Raw genomic sequence first — 19065 nt, 5'->3', positions numbered from 1 at the left:
AAGCTGCCTTTCTGTTTAGCGATGTTATCGGTACTGCTCCATGGGCAGTAAATATATACCTACACCCTCATTTCTCATAAGGGGGAGTCGAACGCATTGCTCCCCTAGGAGCCACCAAATGCCCCACCTTCCTGGGCCTCAGTTCCCTTCTGGCAAATGGGGCACAGAATCCAGTCCTCTACCTCACGGGGCTGCTGGGCAAACCAAACGAGACTAATGAGAAAGGGTCAGGAGGCACTGACCATGTGGGCTCACAGTGGCCACCGCTGTGCTCTCCGCCATGGTCTTCTCCCTCAAGGCTGAGCGCCTGTGCCTTAGGGTGCGCTGGCTCCGTCCCTCTCACCCCTCCAGTCGGGGAGAAGTAGGTGCCATGCAAGGCTTGGCCTCAGCTGGCTCCCGGATGCTTTCACAATCAAGTCTAAATGTCTTAACTTGGCCTTCAACATCCTTGTCATCTGGGCCCTTTTGTCCACGTCTCTCCACACACGTTGCCTTCCAACCACGTCAGACTGATGCCCGCCCCCAGACCAGGCCATGTTTCCGTGTTCCCCTTCCTCCTTCTCTCCCTCCTTCTGACACTCCCAGACTCTTGCTCGTGCAGTTCCCTAGAAAGCCCTGGAAGGCTCTTCCCCCTTCTCCACCTGTGGATCTCCCACTCAGGCCACCTCTTCTGGGAAGCTTCCCAGATCTTTCCTGCACGCCTTACTTAATCCAGCCACTTCTGTTACAGATCTTTTCTGCCTCAAAATGTGGTTGTTCACGCCCGTGGCTTCTCTGCCAGAACAGGGTCCGTGTCTTTCCCAATCACCACCTCGTCAGTGCCCAGCCCCACCTCTGGCACACAGTAGGTGCTCAGTAGATAGCCATTGCCAGACAGACTGTGACGGAACCCAGGAGAATAGAGATTTGCGGGAAGGAGGGGTGAGCAGTGGCATCGGATGAATGAGTAAGTTTCCCCTCGTCTCCTTACTGATCGCTTTCTTCCACTAGAATGGCTTGTTTGAGCTTTTCCTCATCCTGAACGCGGGGCAAAGACCCTCCAGCGGGTCTCCCAGGCCCAGGCTCTTTCTTGAGCTCTGTTATTGGCCGTGCATCTGTACGCTTCATATTGTCGTCTCCTTACTACACTCAGTTTATTGAGGGCTGTCGATAATATCAATGGCAGGTCCTATACTGACCTAGAGGCGAGGGGATGGCCTCAATGGGGTTCAAGAGTGGAAACTCAGGGCTCACCTTCGCTACTGCATGGTGGAGACACAAGGCAGGGCTCACTCCTCTGAGGCTTGGAAGACCATGATAGGTGAAGGCTGCCCCCCCCCGCCCCTCCCTTCAGGAGGGCACAGGCCATGTCTCCTGGGTCACTGTAATGTCCTCTGTGTGTGGCATACAACAGATACTCAAACACTTGCTGAATAAACAGATCTTTGGCCCCTTCAAGCCAGGCCCTTGTCATGCTCTGAAAGCTTCTCGGATACCCCCGTCTTCTCTGCCTCTTCACATCCACGCAGCCCTTCAAGGCCCACCTGGGGGTGCCCCACCCCCACCCCTCCAGCTGTCCCCCTGGCTGCTGGGTCTGACACATCCTCGGGCAGAGAGCACTGTGGGCTGGTGGGAGCCCAGGAGGAAGCAGCCTCCAGGGAGGTTGGGGGGGCGGGGGGGGTGTTCTGCTCAGCTCTATCTTGAGCTGAGACTTTGGCCGGCCACTTCCCCCTCCTGAGCTGCCCTGTTCTCCTCCTCTGTAAGGGAGTGGGCTGGACTCGCCAGTCTAAGTGGTCCCTTCTGGGCCGAGTCGGATTCCCTGAACTGCAGCCCAGCCTCGCTGAGGCCACACCCCAGATAGAGTCCCACGGTGAGGTCAGCGGGCCAGACAGCCCAGTGTTCTTGCTGACTGGCCGGCTGGCAAGCGGCTGAGCCCCAGGCCCTCCCAGTAGCCTAAGTGGGGGGGTGCCCCCCACCCCCCTCCGCCCCCCACCTCCACTCACCAACCTGCTGGAGGTCGCCCAGCAGCTGAGATAATGTGGGTATAATTGGGGAACTTTCACCACACAGAGCCAGAAACAGGAAAAGCCAGTCGGGAGGGCTTGGGCCATAGGCTGCAGGGGGTTGGGGCGGGGGCACCAGGAGCCATCTTGGGATTGGTGCCAGGGCTCGGTGGGGCCTAGAGTGGGACACAGCCCGTCGAGCCTGCCTTGCCCCCCCCCTCCACTCCCCTGCAGGTGTGGGGGCAGGCCGGCTTCAGTGGCTGGCGCACACACTGCCATTCATTTGTTGTGTCTTCAGCAGTGGCCTCACCCTTCAGAGCTGTGAATGCCAGGAGCAAAGATAACCGATAGCGGCCTGGGCGTTGGGGCGGGGCGGCCACGGCGGGGGCTCGGGTGCCCTAGCGGCCCTGTCTCCTGCATCAGTGCCTCACCAGGCCAAGAAGGCCCTCCACACCCTAGTGTCTGTTTTGGGGTTAAGGCCCCTCTCTCCTCTCCAGTGTGGCTCTCCCAGAAGCAACCCCGTGGGGCAGTAAGGAGAGTGCTTGGCACGCCTGCTCACACTGTGCACACCCTGGGTTCTCCAGGCCCTTTGCCCCTTTTGCACTAGGGAAGAGGGGGCAGGCCAGAGTGGGAGAGGGCCTCTAGGGTGCAGGCAGACTTATTTTGGTGTTCATGTCTCTGTCTACAGCCCAGAGCACAAGGGAGCACTTGGGAGTTTAGGGTTTGGGGCCACTCCCTGATCCCAGAGATCTGGAGCTGGGAGGGGCTGGGGCCACTTGCAAGGCATGAAGACCCCCCTTCCTTAGCCCTCCACCCCACTCCAGGCTTAGGGATCCAGAGCCCTCGCTTCTGGCTTGGGGCTTCCAGTCTTTTTTTTATGTGAGAGAGAGAGAGAGAGGGAGAGAGAGAGGGAGAGAGAAAGCATGTATGTGTGTGGAAGCACAAGCACGAGCAGGGGAGGGACAGACAGTCAGAGAGGGAGAGAGAGAATCCCAAGCAGGCTCCACACTGTCAGCTCAGAGCCTGACTTGGGGCTCAGACTCACAAACCGGCAGATCATGACCTGAGCCAAAATCAAGAGGTGGACGCTCAACCGACTGAGGCACCCAGGTTTCCCGGGGCTGCCAGTCTTGGTCCCAGGATGCAGGTTGGGGAGAATGACCCTCATTCTTTAGACTGGTCAGATTGGGAGGCTTTCAGAGAAGGGAGCAGACCTCTGCGGATCTGACAGCCAGGGTCCGAGTGCTGCAATGAATGGGGCCGTGGGGATCACCACTGGAAAGGCCGAGAAAGGGCTGGATCAGGTCAAGAACCCAGGGCCCAGGAGGAGGGCCCACTTCTGTGCAGGAAGAGGCGGAACCATAAGCCTCTTCTGGAAGGCCTGGGACAAGGGGCAGAAAGAGGAGGGCAAGCTAGTCCAAGTGCCTGCACCAACCACTCCCGCCGGCCCTGATGACCTAGAAGTTGAGCTTGTGTCTTCCGGACGCGGCCAGAGCTCCTCCCGCCATCTAAGGGGCTGCTCCACCTCCTCCCATGTGCATGAGCTTGTGAAGAGCCAGTGTGGCTTTGCCTACTCCCTCTGCCACTTATGAGCTGAGAAACGTTGGGCAAATGACTTAACTACTCTGTGCCTGGGCTTGCACTGACGTTTCTCACCTGTGAAAAGGGGGGCACAATAATGTCTATCCCACACAGTGGTCCTAAGGATGAAATGACTATACGTGAAACTAGAGGGTGGCACTTAGCACAGAATGAAACGCTCAGTAAGTGTTCGTTGCCATCGTTATCGTCATCATCACCGCCACCTTCATCCTCATCTGCATCCCTTCATTTTCTCTTTCCTGGCAAGCATGTCTAGCGTGTTTCTTGTGTGTTCCCCAGCTCCCAACAGATTGCGACTCCCTGTGTGAGAGGGAAAGCACAGGCTTGACCTTGGGTTTTGTTGGCCATATCGTGGCTCGCTGGCAGGGTCTAGGGCGTGGAGATGACCCTGCTAACTTTCTCTGGTTCCCAGGCAGTTAAGGATGGTCCACACAAGGCATCGTCTCTCCTTCCTCACGGGGCCCCTCTTACATGAGGAGCAAGGGCTCTCCCAGAGGTGGAAACCAGGACCACAAAATGGTAGCATACTGGAGCTCAATGGACCATGTAACCCATCAGTTTACAAAGGAGGAGCCCAGAGTCTCTGAGGGGTTGGGTCACTTGCTTGGAGACACGTGGAAAAGCAAATCCAACCCAGTGCTCCTCCCATCCTGCCTTTTTATACGGGACTCACATTCTCACCTGAACTCCCCGGGGCCTCCCTCCTTCTGGGTGGTGTCCATCTTGGAATATAATCCCAGAGCCTCTCTTGCATCCCAGGGATATCAAGAAATCTGTTTTCCTTTTCCTGACCTCAAGCGCTGCCTATAGTCTCTGACCACCCTACGAATCCCACGGTTTGGGAACCAGGCCTCCGGGGCCTGTGTGCAAGTGCCTCAGTTTCCCCACTAGAGCTCGGGTTGGGCAGTTCGGGCTGCCTTCGTGGCTCCCCAGAAGTGCTGAGCCAACAAGGCAGGCGTCGGGCCGGCCCCCGGAGACGTCACGGACCTGCAAAAGCCCGAGCTCAGCAACAGCACACAAAGGCTCCTCAGTTGTGGCCGACAAACCTGCTCCCCAGGGCCCTGCCTGCCTGCCCTGCCCGCCATGGGGCTAATCCCAGGCTGGGGCTGTGGGTTCCCACGCAGCGGGGTGTGGCCCAGAATGGGGGGGAGGGCGCTCTGCTCCCTGTGCCCACCTCAAACAGTTTCTCTTCCCGCCCTTTGAAACTTCAGACCCTTCTCTCCCTGGCCAGGCAGGCTGGGCCTGGGCCCATGTGGGTGTAAAGTGGTGGTGGGGGGGGGGACAGCCATTGGGGGTTTGGGATTTCTGGTACAGACCACCTCTTTTTCTGTCCCCCCCTTTCCTGAGACTCCACCTGGGTACCCTCAGTTGGGTGGTCGGCAGTGGCAGACCTGGCCTGGCCTGGAGGAAATTGGGGACACACTGGGAGAGGAGCGCTGGGGACCCCACCAAGGGCCTCTCTGAGACCAGAATCCTTTGGGATCCATCTCTAGGGCTTTCCAGGGATCTCGCTCCCTCCCTCCCTCCCTCCCACCGCCCCAGAACTGGCAGAAAGGAAGAGGACATCCGGTTAGAAACCAGCTAAGTGGTAAGTGGCAATGACTCACCTATGGGGGTGGGGGCAGGGGAGGGCCCCTAGCCGAAACCCTGCTGAGTCAGCACAGTGACCTAAAGGTTATAGGGCCCCTCCTCCCAGCGCAGCTACTTCCCCAAATGACAGCTCCCAGGCTGGCCAGCTCCTCACTTTCAGATGCCAAGGCCGATCCACCTGCGGGGGGGGGGGGGGGGGGGGGGGGGGGGGGGGGGGGGGGGGGGAGGGGGGCAGGGAGAGGCTGGTGGGGAAGAGGGTGTGATCAAGAGGGTATCCCCTTTCTAGGGTCCTCTCCTCTGGGAAAGGTTTTGGCAACTGGTGTTGCCCTGAACCCAGTCGCTCTGCCAGCAAGAACCCACACGAACAGTGTTCTCACCGAGGTCCTCCGAACTTGTCCTGTCTCAAATCTATGCCCCAGGCAGGTCTCCCCATTATTCACGAGCTCCCTAAGGCCCAGGCTGCATCCCTACCCTTGGACTCCCCCTCCAGGCCCAGGACAGGGTCCAGGGTGACCCAGGCCAGAGGGCACAGAAGCAGCAGCTGACCCAGTCCTTGTCCCCACACCCCTAGCCACCCCTCGCTGGGGCCCAGTGCCCCTGGCGCCTGTACCCAGGCGCTCAGCCTGGTGGGTACAGGCCCTGGGAGACTTTCTCTGGAGCAGTGCCTGCTGGGATGGCTCCAGGTGTCCTGGGGCCTTGAGTCCCTGCTGCATCCACCTTGCCAGCAGAGGTGATACCATCCCATGATCCCATAGGCAGGGGCTAATTGCTACTGTCCAAACCCAGGCGCCTCCGCCCCTTCATTTGGGGTCACGGAAACTGCCGATGTTTTCTTCTTCTTGGCTGATGCTCCCCCTGCCCCAACCCCCAACTCCCGACAGGGAGCTGGTTAATGATGGGCTGTGGGGCTGGCGCCGGAGCCTTGGGAGGGCGAGTGCAGTGCGTGGGAGAGGAGGGGGCGCGGCAGCCTGGGAAAAGCCAGAGAAGGAGCCCAGGATCTTCCAGACGGGCAGGGCCGGCCCAGTCCCCAGCAGCATGAAAGCCGGGAAGCCCCGGGGTTGTGGTGGCGGCGCTGGGGGCTGCCCTGGCAGGTCCCATCTCTCTCTGAAACCTAGCAGGACAGGTTGGGGGACAGGGATGAATCAGGGAGCTGGGTTTTGCCTTTTCCCACTGAGGGGCCAGTGGCCAGGGACACCTGGATCTCTCTGACAGGCTGGTTTCTCATGGGCCGCCCCCTTCCTAAGGCCCAGGGAGCAGCCTCTCCACCTGGACACCCCAGGAACAGACAGCCCCTCTCGGCTCTGCCCCTGTCCATCTCCAGCCTCCAGGTCCCCTCTGTACAGCTCATCCTGCTGCCACACTTCCTCTGGCCAGGTGGTGGGGAGGAAGGGTACATTCTGAGATCAGGAGAGGAGGTCTCTGGTCCCCACTACTTGGTCACAGTTTTCTAAATGGCCTTAGTTACCAGGTAGGGTGGTTCCCTTCCCTGGCCTCAGTGTCTTTTTCTATAAAATGAGAGTGTTGGGACCCCATGACCCCGGAAGACTATACTTTGGACACAACCTGCCTGGCTCTCTCTCTCGCTTTGCATCTTCCCTGGATCTGACTCTGGACTTTTTCTACCAAGGGGCCGCTCCACTTCTGTATACTGCCCAGCTCCTCCAGGAACGCCTCCCGGATAGACTGGAATGCCCAGCAAATCTAGGCTACCCGCACAGGGCTCTTCCGCATCCCCGCAAGCACAGTGTGAATTCATCTTTGTTCTCCATCCCCACTGGCCCCAATCCAGACTCCCCCCTGAGCCCCCTCCTGCCAGCGCAACCCCTTCCCTGCCCCCCCACCTCCAGCAGAGTCTCACTTCCTTATTTTCTCAACATTCCCGGGCCACGGACTCTAGCCCAGTTAAGTAAATCCCAAACACTTCCCTTTGCCCCTCAGCACCCACCACCATCTCATTCCTCCGGCCTTGTCCCCTCCTTCCTCCCAAGCCCTGCCCCTGGCGCAGGCCACAATCACTGCTTACCCAGTGGACTGTGCTCTCCGCTAACCCATGGGCCACTTTTTAAAAATGTTTTTATTTATTTGTGTGTGTGTATGTGTGTGTGTGTGTGTGTGTGTGTGTGAGAGAGAGAGAGAGAGAGAGAGAGAGAATCCCAAGTAGGCTCTGTGTTGCCAGCATGGAGCCCAATGCGGGGCTCGAACCCACAAACCGTGAGATCATGACCTGAGCAGAAACCAAGAAAGAGTTGGATGCTTACTTGACACAGCCATCCAGATGCCCCCATTGGCTGCTTTAAAAAAATTTTTTTAATGTTTTATTTATTTCTGAGAGAGAGAGAGAGAGACAGCGTGAGCAGAGGAGGGTCAGAGAGAGGGCGAGACACAGAATCCGAAACAGGCTCCAGGCTCTGAGCTGGCTCTCAGCACAGAGCCCATGCGGAGCTCGAACCCACGAACCGTGAGATCATGACCTGAGCCAAAGTCGGACGCTTAACTGACTGAGCCACCCAGGTGCCCCCCCATTAGCCACTTTCTAAAACCGAAATCATTTTCTATTTAAAGTCCTGCCACGGTTTCCTGCGGCCCCTGGGATCAAATCCAGCGCCCAAATCTTCGGAGCCTGCAGCCACGCCTCTGCCTGCTCTCCTTCTCCTGCCACACGGAGCAGTACCAGCCCCCTGCCCTGTTACTCCCTCTGCTAAAAACACATACCCCCTGCCCTGCCCCAGCCTTCTTCATCTGTCCTGAATGCACTGAGCCTTGATTTTGAGGAGGCGGCTTCCCGGACCCCCCCTCCCCCCGCCCCTGACCGAGGGAGTCCAGCCGCCCGAGGGCCCCAGGACCCGCGCACACATCCGTCACAGCATCTGCCCTGCTGCGGACAGGGGCCGGGGCTTCAGTAGGGTAAGGGGGCCCCAAGTGGTGGGCGAAGGCTACAAGCCTGATGGGGCTCCAGGCCAGGCTCGGCAGGGAGGGTCGGAGGACGGAGCTGGACGATGAGGCCTCCCATCTGCACCGGCGGCAAGCAGCTCAGGGCCGGAATCTCCTCCCTGACTGAGGCCGGGAAGCTGCACCCTAAAAGGCAGAGGTCTGCCTGACCTCTCCCCTCCCCACGACATCACATCCTCTGCCTGCTTCCCAGATGCCACTTCTTGGTTCCTTCCTTCTCTCCTCTGTCCCAGTTCCTAGCACCCAGCCCAGCTTCCTCCCTCACTCTAGACCGAGGTGAAAAATATTCTTCTCACCCAAGCAAGCTGTAGCCGGAGGCCCTGCTCCCAAGGTCTTAGCCCTGTGAAGCCTACACGTCCCCCCCCACCCTCGCCCTGCCTGCCCTCAGCTCCATTCCCCTCCCGACACGGCGTGGATTTCTCCTGGCCTGGCTTTTTGAGGCCTCGAAGGCCTGGCTCCAAGTCTGGGGTTTCCAGGGCGCCCATCTCTGCAGCCCACGCCAACCCTGTCCACCCCACCCGCGTAGATGGCACGTCTCACAGCAGACGCCCACGGCAGCCGGGGCTCCCCTCAGCAAGGGTGCGTCTTTAATGCGGTGTTTTGGGGAGCGTAGGCAGCAGCCTCTTCACAAGGCGTGTGTGGGGGTGGGGAAGGCTGGGGGGCTGCTGCAAACAGAGGGAGAATTCCCTAGGCCTCCCCAGGAGACTCTCTTAAAAGCTCAGTATCGACACATGCATTGTCTCAGTTCTGTCGGTTCTGTGCTGACGTTCACCACCCGCTTGGAAGTGGAAGTCTCTAGATCTGCCTCTTGCCAGAAGGGACCTGTCAGACCACCCCGGTGCCCAGCTCTGCTCAGGCGCATTCTGAGAAGGAAGGGTTGGGTGGAGCCCGGCAGGGCAGAGTTAAGAAGACTGTGGCCAGGGTGCAGGAGAAAGTAAGTCGTCCATGAGCACTGGCCTGGAGTCCAGATGGGCCTCGGCTTGGACGTGCTACTTACTGGCTGGGTGGCTGAGCAAGCATCAACCTCCCTGTGCTTCAGTTTTCTCATGTGAGCAATGGGAACAATTAATAGTGCTGCCACCTAGGGTCGATGTGACGATGAAGTGAGATAATTCGCGTACGCTATAGCGCGACGCTTGGCACACAGTTAAGCTACATGAAGGGCCGTATTATTGTTATTAGTTTTGGGGACAGGAGCTGCCTGGAAAGCAGGTAAGCTGGCTTCCACTCCGGCTCTGCTAACTGCTGTGTGATCTGGCGCAAGTCCTTGCTATGGCAAGGCCACTGCCCAGAGCAGAGGTCCTCGACCCCGGCACTGTTGACATTTGGGGCCTGATAATTCTTTTTTTTTTTTTTTTTTTGATTTTTTAATGTTTTATTTATTTCTAGGAGAGAGAGACAGCGTGAGCAGGGGAGGTTCAGAGAGAGAGGGAGTCACAGACTCTGAAACAGGCTCCAGGCTCTGAGCTGGCAGTCAGCACAGAGCCCGACGTGGGGCTCGAAACCATGAACCGCGAGATCATGACCTAAGCGAAAGTCAGACGCTTAACCAACTAAGCCACCCAGGCGCCCCAAGGGGCCTGATAATTCTTTGTTGCAGGGCTGACCTGTGCACTGCAGGGCGCTTCGTGCCACCGCCGGCCTCTGCCCACCCTTCCTCCGTTGTGACAACCGAAAATACCTCTAGAAGGTGCCAAATGTTCACTGCGGGGCAAAATGACTGGCCTCAAGGAAAGGGCATGGAGCTCAGGCTGGGCAGACCCACGCAAGCCAGGGCAGGAGGGCAGGGGCGGGTGGGCTCTCCGGAGGGGAAGTATCCTGGGTCCTGGGGCAGAGGGCCCCGAGGCGGGTCATAACAGGGGTGCAGGCCTTCCGGTGTGCAGAGGCTGCTGTCAGGGGCGCGAGGGGTTCATTTGGGGAAGACAGGTGCAGAGGACCAGAGGCCCCGGGGAGCCTGGAGCCGACTGCCCTGTGCTGTTCTCTGAGGACAGAAGATCAGGAGAGACGCAGACAGCGGAAGTGTGGCTGGAAGCCCTGGCTGGGGAGGCGGGGAGGCTGCACAGACACGGGCGTGTGTTTCTGAGAACAGAAACGAGGTCAGGCGGCGTCTTCCTCCGGCTGGTAAACCGCTATCATTTCGGAAGGTTTGCACCTCGTTTGGTTCCTGCTTAAGTGAAATCCACAACATGTGTTCCCTGCATTAGTGGAGTGTTTGTGCTTAATTAGTGGCAAATTCTTTCATATTAAAGTCATTAAGTTTTGCCGTTTGCTCTTCTCACCCTGGGCCTGGCTCTCTTCTGTCTTTTGCTTTTGATGCAGGAGGCCTGACTACAAGGTTGTGCAGTTTCTCGGCCGCGGGAGGCATGCGCGTGCACGCCCCCCTCCGCCCCTCTCCCTCCCCTCACCGGGCATTCGGACCCTACAGCATCAGCCGGTGTGCCCGTCCCACCCTGGGCTGGCATTTGTGGCTCCCAGCACCTCCGTCCCGGTGCCAGTCTCCTCCATGTGGGCCGGCAGCTCCGCCTCCTGCCCCCGGGGGCTCCTCCTAGGGCTGGACTGGCAGGGGCCGTCCAGGCTTCGGGGTTCGGGCCGGGCACTGCCACTGGCGGGAAAATGAGCCCAGCCGCACAGAAAGGCCTTGGTCTCAGCCGTCTGTCCCTAGTGCTGAAATGCGGGACCTCTGTGAAGATGACTTGCAGCCGCGGCTCGGTGGTGGTGGTGGTGCCGTTAGGGCCCCGGACAACCTCCTCTCCACCTGCTCCGGAGGCAGCACCCTAAGAAGGTGCCCGCTGCAGGTCTCAGACCCATTTCATTTCTGGGCAGGACTCACTGGTCTGGACAGCGGAGCTGCACCGCAGCCCGAGGGTTAGGTTAGACGGAATATTCCCAGGCAGGGCGGGAAGGGCAGGGGTCTTCTGCGGAACCCTTCACGGTACAGAGGATACAAGAATTGAAGGCCTGAACTTAGCTGCTGGGGCTGGAGGTGAGCCGGGGGAGGCAAACGCTCCGTTCTTGTGCTCTCTTGGCTGCTGGGAGAACTCAAACCCTGCAGAGGAGAGTAACTCCCAGTATCTCAGAAAATCCAGGCTACGTCTGGGTAGCCCCCCAGTGGGGCCCGGGGCGGACTGGATCACGACAGAGGTGAGTGGAAGTTAGGGAAGAGGGACGGGGGTGTCTTTTAATGGCCCCTTTCTGTCACATTCACAATGTATCTCTTTTTCATACCCCCACACTCAGCCTGCTCCGGCTCGGCCACCACCTCTAGCCCGATTCTCTCCCCAGTCCGAGGCTCCAGTGAAGATGGACATTTCTCTTCCAAATATAAGCCACGGGTGCCGAATCCCTCGAACCCTTCCACCCTCTCTGATAACACCGGCTTTGGCTGTCACGCCCCCAGCTCACCGTACCCACGCCGGTGTTAACCCTGAGAAGCATCCCCCCCAACCACAGGGTGAATCCCAACACCAGCCCCATCCCAAAGTCAATGCCAAATGAGACCCTAAGACCTGGGTTCTTACCCTACCACTAGTGTTAACCTCTTACTGGTTCAACCACAGGAAGAAGTGGAACACGATGTGTGGCCGCCATTCCAACCCTAATCTTAACTCATCTTGGGTCTGAACTCAGCCTCAGCTTGAAGACCTTCCCTGTGTGTGTGTGTGGGGGGGGGGAGGTGGGGGGGGCGGGGAGGTCTGCCCGATGGGGGCACTGGGCCTCCCCCGCCATCTTGCTCTCACGCCACGCCACCTGCGGCAGGGCCTTGTAGACATGGGCAGACCCTGGAAAAAGCCTGCCCTGGGCTGGCCCTTTCCCCAGCGCCCGGGGGGCGAAGGGGGTGGTGGGCAGGGACGCACTTTCCAGTTTGTGCTGACACTTTCAGCTTCGGGTCACACTAGCCGTAGGACCCACAGCCTTCCCGAGGCCCAGCCTTCTCACCCATAAGATAGGCTCAAAGCAAGGCCACCTTGTTTGGCTGAGGAAGGAGGGAGGGCATCTGTATAAAAGGACTTCCTTGGTCCTGGGGTCTTCGGGTACCCCGCCTGCCTGGCCTCCCTGTGCTCCCGGCCTCAGGCTGTCACCTTGCCTCCTTTCTCAGCGCTGCAATCATCACCCTCTTCTTGGCAAAATGCTGAGGGGAGCACATCCCTGCTGTTTGGCACGGCCTGTCCTCTTCCCGTGGGGCAGGGCTACAGGGGCTGAGGGGACCTGTGAGGAAGGAGGTGAAAGCCATTCCCCCTAGGCCCCCTCCCCCGTCACTGGGAGTGTCAGAGTTTTTAATGGGGGGGTTGTCTCGCCCATACTCTCCCCCTGCTTCTCCCCGCCATCCCTTTGCCCAACGTGAATCTATCAGGAGCCGCGCCCAGGCCGGCTTCCAGCTCAGACCTGTTGGGGTTTCAGGAGTCACTGGGTAGGGGCCCGGCGTGCCAGGGCCTGTTTCCTGTCCTGCCTTGCAGAGAGAGCGGGCACGTAGGCAGCGGGGCACGGCGCCCAGCTGAAGGGGTGCAGCCCAGCCTCCTGGCTGCCCGCTTCCCCTCGCTCCCCTCCTTCCCCCCTCCTGCCCATTCTCAGGCCCTCGTTGCCCTGCCCACCACGCTGCTCAGAATGGCCCCCGGAAGCCCAGGGGCAGCTGGTGGCAGAGGTGTGTGTGTGGGGGGGGGGGAGGGGGGGTGGAGGTGGTGGTTCACGTTCTGCCGTGTCTGAGAACGGTACCGCCTGCCACCTTCGGCTGCCCCGAGATGGGGTCTGGGTGCTCGGCAGCCCAAGCCAGGGGTCTCTCATGCTCCCCTCCCTCCCCGGGAGAGAAAGTACAGAAGGAGGGTGTGTTCCCTGCCGGGCCCCTGCCAACCGACGACAAGAACAGTTAACACATGTGTGTAACTTATCTGTGCCAGGCCCAGGCCTGAGTGTTTACTTCTATTAACTCACTTAATCCTCACAACAACTCCGGGGCTGGGTTGCCTTACTGGCTCTGTTTCAGAGATGAGGAAACAGAGAGGTCAAGTAACCTGCCTAAGCTCACACTGTCTATGAAGCCGATTCAAGCAGTCTCCACGAGGCTCAGTTCACCGCTACACAGGCTGCCCTTGGCCTTCCTTTCTTCCCTTCCTGGGGAGACGAATGGCCGGCACGCACCTACCAAGCCCCAGAATCAGGGGTGAGGGTGGGACTTGATACATGGGACCCTCACCTATTGGGGTGATGGGGTTCTTTGTTGGGAGGGCAGACGGCACCCCCTTATTCCCGCCCGTCAGGACTCCAGGGCCGGCTGCGACCAGGGCATTCCTACCCCGTGGGATGTTACTGGGCGCCTGAAACACATAAAACCTCCATTCTTCCCTTGTTCCCTTTTCCTTCCGGCCCAGGAGTTACAAAACTTGACCCCTGGTCTAAACTCCACCAACCTCTGGCCATGGGTCTTCCTCCTTCTGTTCCTGGGAGTCGCCACCTGCGAGACACAGGTGTTACATCCTCCCTCATTGCCTCTGGGGTCTTGGGGCCTTGGGACAATCGGGTACGGATGCCAATGCTCCGGGAAATCAAATGACGGCCACTGCCGAGGAAGCACCTATGATGTGCCAGGCGTTTACATATACAGTCTCACTTGGCCTTCAGAGCCAGCCCACGAGGGGAGTCCCCTCAGCCCCAGGGCGGAAGAGGAAGTGCCTGCCGACTTCTGTCCCCTCCAAGCCCCAGAAATGTGAGGTTCGCTATTCTCAGATTTCATCGCTGCACCCCTCCTATCTGGCATGCGCTGCCCCCATACCCCCCAGCCCAGCCCCACCTACTTCAGGATGGTAATTAGCCATCCTGAAGCCCAGGAGGTGGGCAGCAAGCAGGTGCTCAGGAAAAATCGGCAGAGACTTTTCACTCCCCTCCCTGAGCAGGGGCCTGGAGGCCCGGAGGGGGTGCTCTGGGGGCCCATTCAGTGCCCAAGGTGAGCACAGAGCTTGGACAGAGAGCTCCCAGCTAGCTCCACCGGCGGGCTTCCCACCAGAGGCTGCCGGGATAGCATGTCAAATTAGCTTAATGAGCGAGGCCCCAGCTTTAATTGGGGCCCTCTGCTTTGCCGTGCTGTCTTCTGCTTTCATTTTTAATGCTGGGAAACGGTGGGTTTTCCTTCTCGCGCCTGTGCATTTTCACCCTGGCTAATGGCTCCTTGCTCAGAAAGGCCCCTACAATGCTAATTGGGTTTAATTACTGGGGTAATTAATGATTCTATTGGAAAACTGAAATGCCGTGGGTGAATTCTGTGTATAAATAGACAGGAAAGTCAAAGGGACAGAGGACGCAGAATGAGACCGCAGGAGAGGCTGGGGATGAGAGGAGAGGCCAGGTGGAGAATCCTTCAGCTGGTGGTGGGTCCCTTAGATGGGGGCCATCTAGCCTAAGAGCTCCCCGTCATAGATGAGGAAACAGAGGTGCAGAGAGGAGCAGTGAGGCCAGGACTGCCAAGGAGTCGGTGGGGATGGAGGCAGGAGGGGCTGGTGGAGCTGGGCCCCGGGAGAGCAGGGGTGGGAGCGTGTGACTTTAGCCTTCGATGGTTCAATAATGTGATAATGGACGTGAGTGCACCTGGGGAACAGCTATTGGCCAGACAGCAGCCCATAGAAACATACTGTGGTTGTATCTCGTTGCTGTTACAAACGCCCTGCCTCTGGGTCAGGAGATAAGCAAATTGCTTGTCGAGCCAGGAGGCAGCCAGGTGTAGAAGGGAAGAGTGGTAGGCGGGTAGTGGAAGGCTCTGGAAGGCCACCACCTTGACACCACCTCTAGGTGTGCATCTTTCTCCTCTCTGGTCCGTAGGGAGAGCTCTGGATGGGGCATCTCTCGAGGTATCTCTATCTTTCCTGCTTGCCTCATACCCACAAGCCTGATCCTGAAGGGCTGGGGAGGAAGGGCAGGTGGAGAAGACATCTGCCCCCTTGAACTTCTCGGTGGCCTGTAGGTTTGGCACCTTTCTGGGGAGGGAGGGGATGGGGTTGGAATAGGAGATGAGAGAGAGGTGGGTGGGAGAGGACTGGATGCCTGGCGGTGGATATCTGGCCCCCACTGTAGGGTGAGCCCTCCTGCCCCATGGCCTCAAGGACACCTCTATGTCGAGGCCCTGAATCCAAGTTGTCCAGCAGCCAACTAGGCACCTCACTCTCCCTGTGCCCCACTGAGCTCTTCTTACAGCTGCTCCCTTTCCCCCTTCCCTCCTTGGGCCCCACTACACCAGTCACCTCTTTACATCCCGTGGGCCCTCCCTTCTGAGCTTCCAGAACACAGTCCTTGACTTCCTGATCCTTACTACACTTGGCTGGGAGGTTAACCCTCACCTTTCCCTCTCTGGAATCCTGGCACCAATAGCAGTGAAAGGAGCAAACCTTTCACGAGCACTCACTATCTAAGTGGTATCGTGAGGCACTGAATCTTCTCTCCTTCTCACAAAAGTCCTCCAAGAGAGGTCTTACTGTTACTGCCAGGAAACTGAGACTCTGGCCAAGGGTCCATCTGCAGCCACACTGTCAAATAGGTCTGAATACAAACCTGATCTTGTCACACAAGTCCTAGCCCTCTGCTGCCCCGGGGGAAGTCTGAGGCAGCTACTGATCAGCCTTCACAATCTGTCCCTGCCTGTGCCCCAGCTTCTCTCCTGTCCTTCCCACGTCCCCACCCTCCACATTGGCCACCATGGAAAACTCACACCCACGCTGCCACCAGCTCTGTGCCCAGGTTCCCACACGCCAGCTCTTGGGGGGACAGTGCTGGGTTTTGCAAGAGATGGGTCATCACTGAAAACTCTCGCCCACACGGCCACCAGCTCTGTGCCCAGATTTCCACATGTCAGCTCTTGGGGGCAAGTGCTGGGCTTTGCAAAAGACAGGTCATCTCTGAAAACTCCCACCCACATGGTCACCAGCTCTTGGGGACACAGTGCTGGGCTTTGCAAAAGATGGGTCATCTCTGAAGGCACAGCGTCCCTGCACAGGATAGGACCTAGACCCGTGTTTGCTCAGCGACCTGAGCCAGGCTAGTCAGATCTCAGAGAGCACACTCGGGGGACGTGGGGCTCGGTCGACTTCTCCAGTCGTTGGGATTCTTTAATCAAGACTTCTTAGGAAGCTCACGATCAAAGGAGGAGCAGACTCCCTGGAGAATGCCATGATTATTTGTGAAAAGGAAGCCTTCTCGGTATGAGAAGGGCTGAGGGGCCCCACGTGCTGGAGAAGCATCCAGCTCCATTTCCCTCGGTGGGAGGTGGGAGGCCCCCTTCCTCTGCTCTCCAGCCTGGCCCGCCACGGCCAAATCCCATCACTCTGCTCTTCTAGCCCCCTTTACCCTGACGATCCTAGCTTCCGGAATGACTCCAGGAAGGGGCCGCCCATTTTACAGTTGTCAAAATGAGATCCCGAAGGGTGAGGTGACTGACTTGAGGCTACAGAGTCAATTAACTGAAAAGCCGAGGACAGAATCGGAGTCTCTTGTCCCTTCTTTTACTTTCCTGGTCCCAAAGGGATGAGGAAGACAGGAGGGGTAGAAACTGCCCCTGGACGAGTGAGGGCTTCTGGGTAGCAGTCTTTGGAGGGCAGGTTGGCCTAGGTGAAGGTGAGATGGGCAGCCCCCTTCCCCACCCCCCACCCGGCCTCAGCAGCCCCAGGCTGGGCCCCGGCTGGGTGCAGTCAGGAGGTGCTCTGGAGTTCACCCCAGCCTGCTCCCTGGTGGAGGGGATGGAGGAGGGAGGGAAGCCTAAAGAAGCAGGTCAAAGCACATCCTCCCCACGTGCCCCACCCCCACTGAGGGCGGATAGAGCGGGAGCCCGCAGGACCAGAACCCAGGCGCCCTGTCCCGACACGTCCTGGGGAACAGCCTGACTGGGAAGTGAGGGAGTGAGTCAAGGGTTTGGGGGGTGGAGAAAGCAGGGGGGAGGGGCGGGGAGGACAGAGAGGGGCAGGCAGGGGGCTGGGTGGTCTGTCCCACCTCAGGGGACATGGGGACCAGGGCTGGCAGGAGGTAGGGAAAGGGTGGGCTCCCAGGGCGGGGTGGAATGAAACCGTGTTGGCTCAGCGAGTCTTTGGCCCAAGGCCTCCCTGGTCGCAGGCTCAGACAGGTCGGAAGGCAGGGCTGCTGGCTGCAGATAGGGGCAAAGTGGGAAGCAGCATCCAGTCTCATTGTCTGGGGAAGAACCAGGACAATGAGCTACAATCAACCTCTAGCAGGCAGAGGTGGGGGGCGGTGCGGGGGCGGGGGGGAGTTTGCCTTATCTCCCATCTCCCTCCCTGCCTCCCACCAGGTCTGCAGACTCTGGGTGGGCAGTGGGCAGAGGCCACCAGCCCCAGAGGGCCAGTGCCCACAGTGGACGTGGGAGGTGGGGAGGTGTGGTGGGGGGGGGATTAGGGCGGGGAGACACTTTGAACCCAAGAAAGACTGGTGGGAACTGGTTCTTAATTCAAGGCAGAGAAAGGGGGAGGCGGTGGCGTGGGGGGGGAGGGTGGTGGTGGATGGCCAGGCTTGTGTTTTTTTTTTTTCTTTTATGAGATGTGAACTCAAGCAATTAAAAATCTGCATTTTATTCTACACAACCTGTCTTGCAGTGTTTCTCCATCTCTGCTCTGTCTAGCCCTGGTCTCTCATAATGGCTACAGTCACCGTTTACCTTCAAAGCTGTGAGACCAACGGAGTGTGTCCCCGGGTTTTTACAAGGCTCAGTTTCCCTCCTTCATAGGTTCCCTCATCTCTAAAAAGAAATACTGGCAGGCAACATTTGTGCTCCCTGCTTCTCAGAATTCAGCAGCACGTTAAATTATTTCCACCGATGTAGACTGAACACCTCTTATGTACCAGGCACTGGGAAGTGTTTCCTACTTAGGGTCTCCTCTTATTTTCACTTCCATCCTTTGGAGCAAGTATGGATATTCCCATTTTACAGAGGAGAAAACTGAGGGCCGGCGGTGGCGAGATCTGCCAAGCTGATAGCTAAAAAGTGGTCAGTCCGGGCTTGAGTTGCAGTCCTCTGGCTTCTGTGCACTGTACTTCCTTTCGGAATGAGAACGCCCTCTGTTTTTCTGTCTGCTCGGTTACAGCCTATGACCAGATTCCAGCTTGCTAGCATGCAGTGCCTACCTCAGAGCCCGCCTGGCTCACATTCGTAGGTCCTCTGCGGATCTGCTTAAGAGAACAGGGTGAGCTTCCCTGAGAAGGTGGGCATCAGAGGTGGAAGACCTCCCCACTCCCCGGGTCTCCTCCCAGCCCAAGCAGAGGTTAGAGAGAGGGGCTGTCATATACTACTCTCTGCCTCTGGCAAGGTTTTGCCAGAAACAACTTCACCCAGGGGACTAAATAAATCTTTCTCCCTTCTTTTAAGGCCTTCATAGTAGGAGATCCTACCCTTTCCTCCCTGGGAAACTGCTAAAATGTTCTACACCCTTGACTGATGGAGAAGTTCTTCGTGATGTCTGTCTTCAATTCCTTTTGTAGCAATGGCAGCGCGCTGTGTCCTGTGGTGTGGTTGGGCCTGTTGAGTCAGGTACCAGAGCTACAGATCAGGCAGGCCCTCCTCTTGAGGAGGGAACATGAAGGGTGGGGAGGGGACTTATGCGGCAGACACACCTGGGCTGGGCTCTTCCACGCACTGGTAAGGAGCCTCAGTGAGCCTATTTCCTCATCTGTAAAATGGACTTAATATTTAAAAACCGATTATAAGCACTAACGTATATACATGGTGGGTGTGAACACAGAGTAATTGATCAGGACGTGGCAGCCAGTATGCAGATGCTTTGAGGTCATGGACAGAACCAATAAGCTGAGATCCTCCTTTGGACTGGAACAGGCCATTTCTAGCACCCCAAAGGCCAAGCCCCCCCCCCGCCCCCGCCCCGCCCCGCAGAAGAATGAGCAGCGTCGGGGCTCCACACCAAGTCTCAGACGGCACTATTGCTTCCCCCGCCCAATCAGCATCCTC

At 58.3% G+C, this 19065-nt stretch overlaps 1 protein-coding gene across 1 annotated transcript in view; it reads right to left on the bottom strand.

Moving 5' to 3' along the window:
- Positions 1–19065, bottom strand: part of NECTIN1 (nectin cell adhesion molecule 1) — a 62474-nt gene that overhangs the window by 15913 nt on the left and 27496 nt on the right. The window lies entirely within an intron of this gene.

The sequence above is a fragment of the Hyaena hyaena genome, unplaced genomic scaffold (assembly GCF_003009895.1).
Source record: "Hyaena hyaena isolate Hyena2069 unplaced genomic scaffold, ASM300989v1 scaffold_37, whole genome shotgun sequence".
Classification (NCBI taxonomy): Eukaryota; Metazoa; Chordata; class Mammalia; order Carnivora; family Hyaenidae; genus Hyaena; species Hyaena hyaena.
The sequence above is the reverse complement of the archived record's forward strand: the minus strand, read 5'-3'. Positions and strand labels throughout refer to the sequence as shown.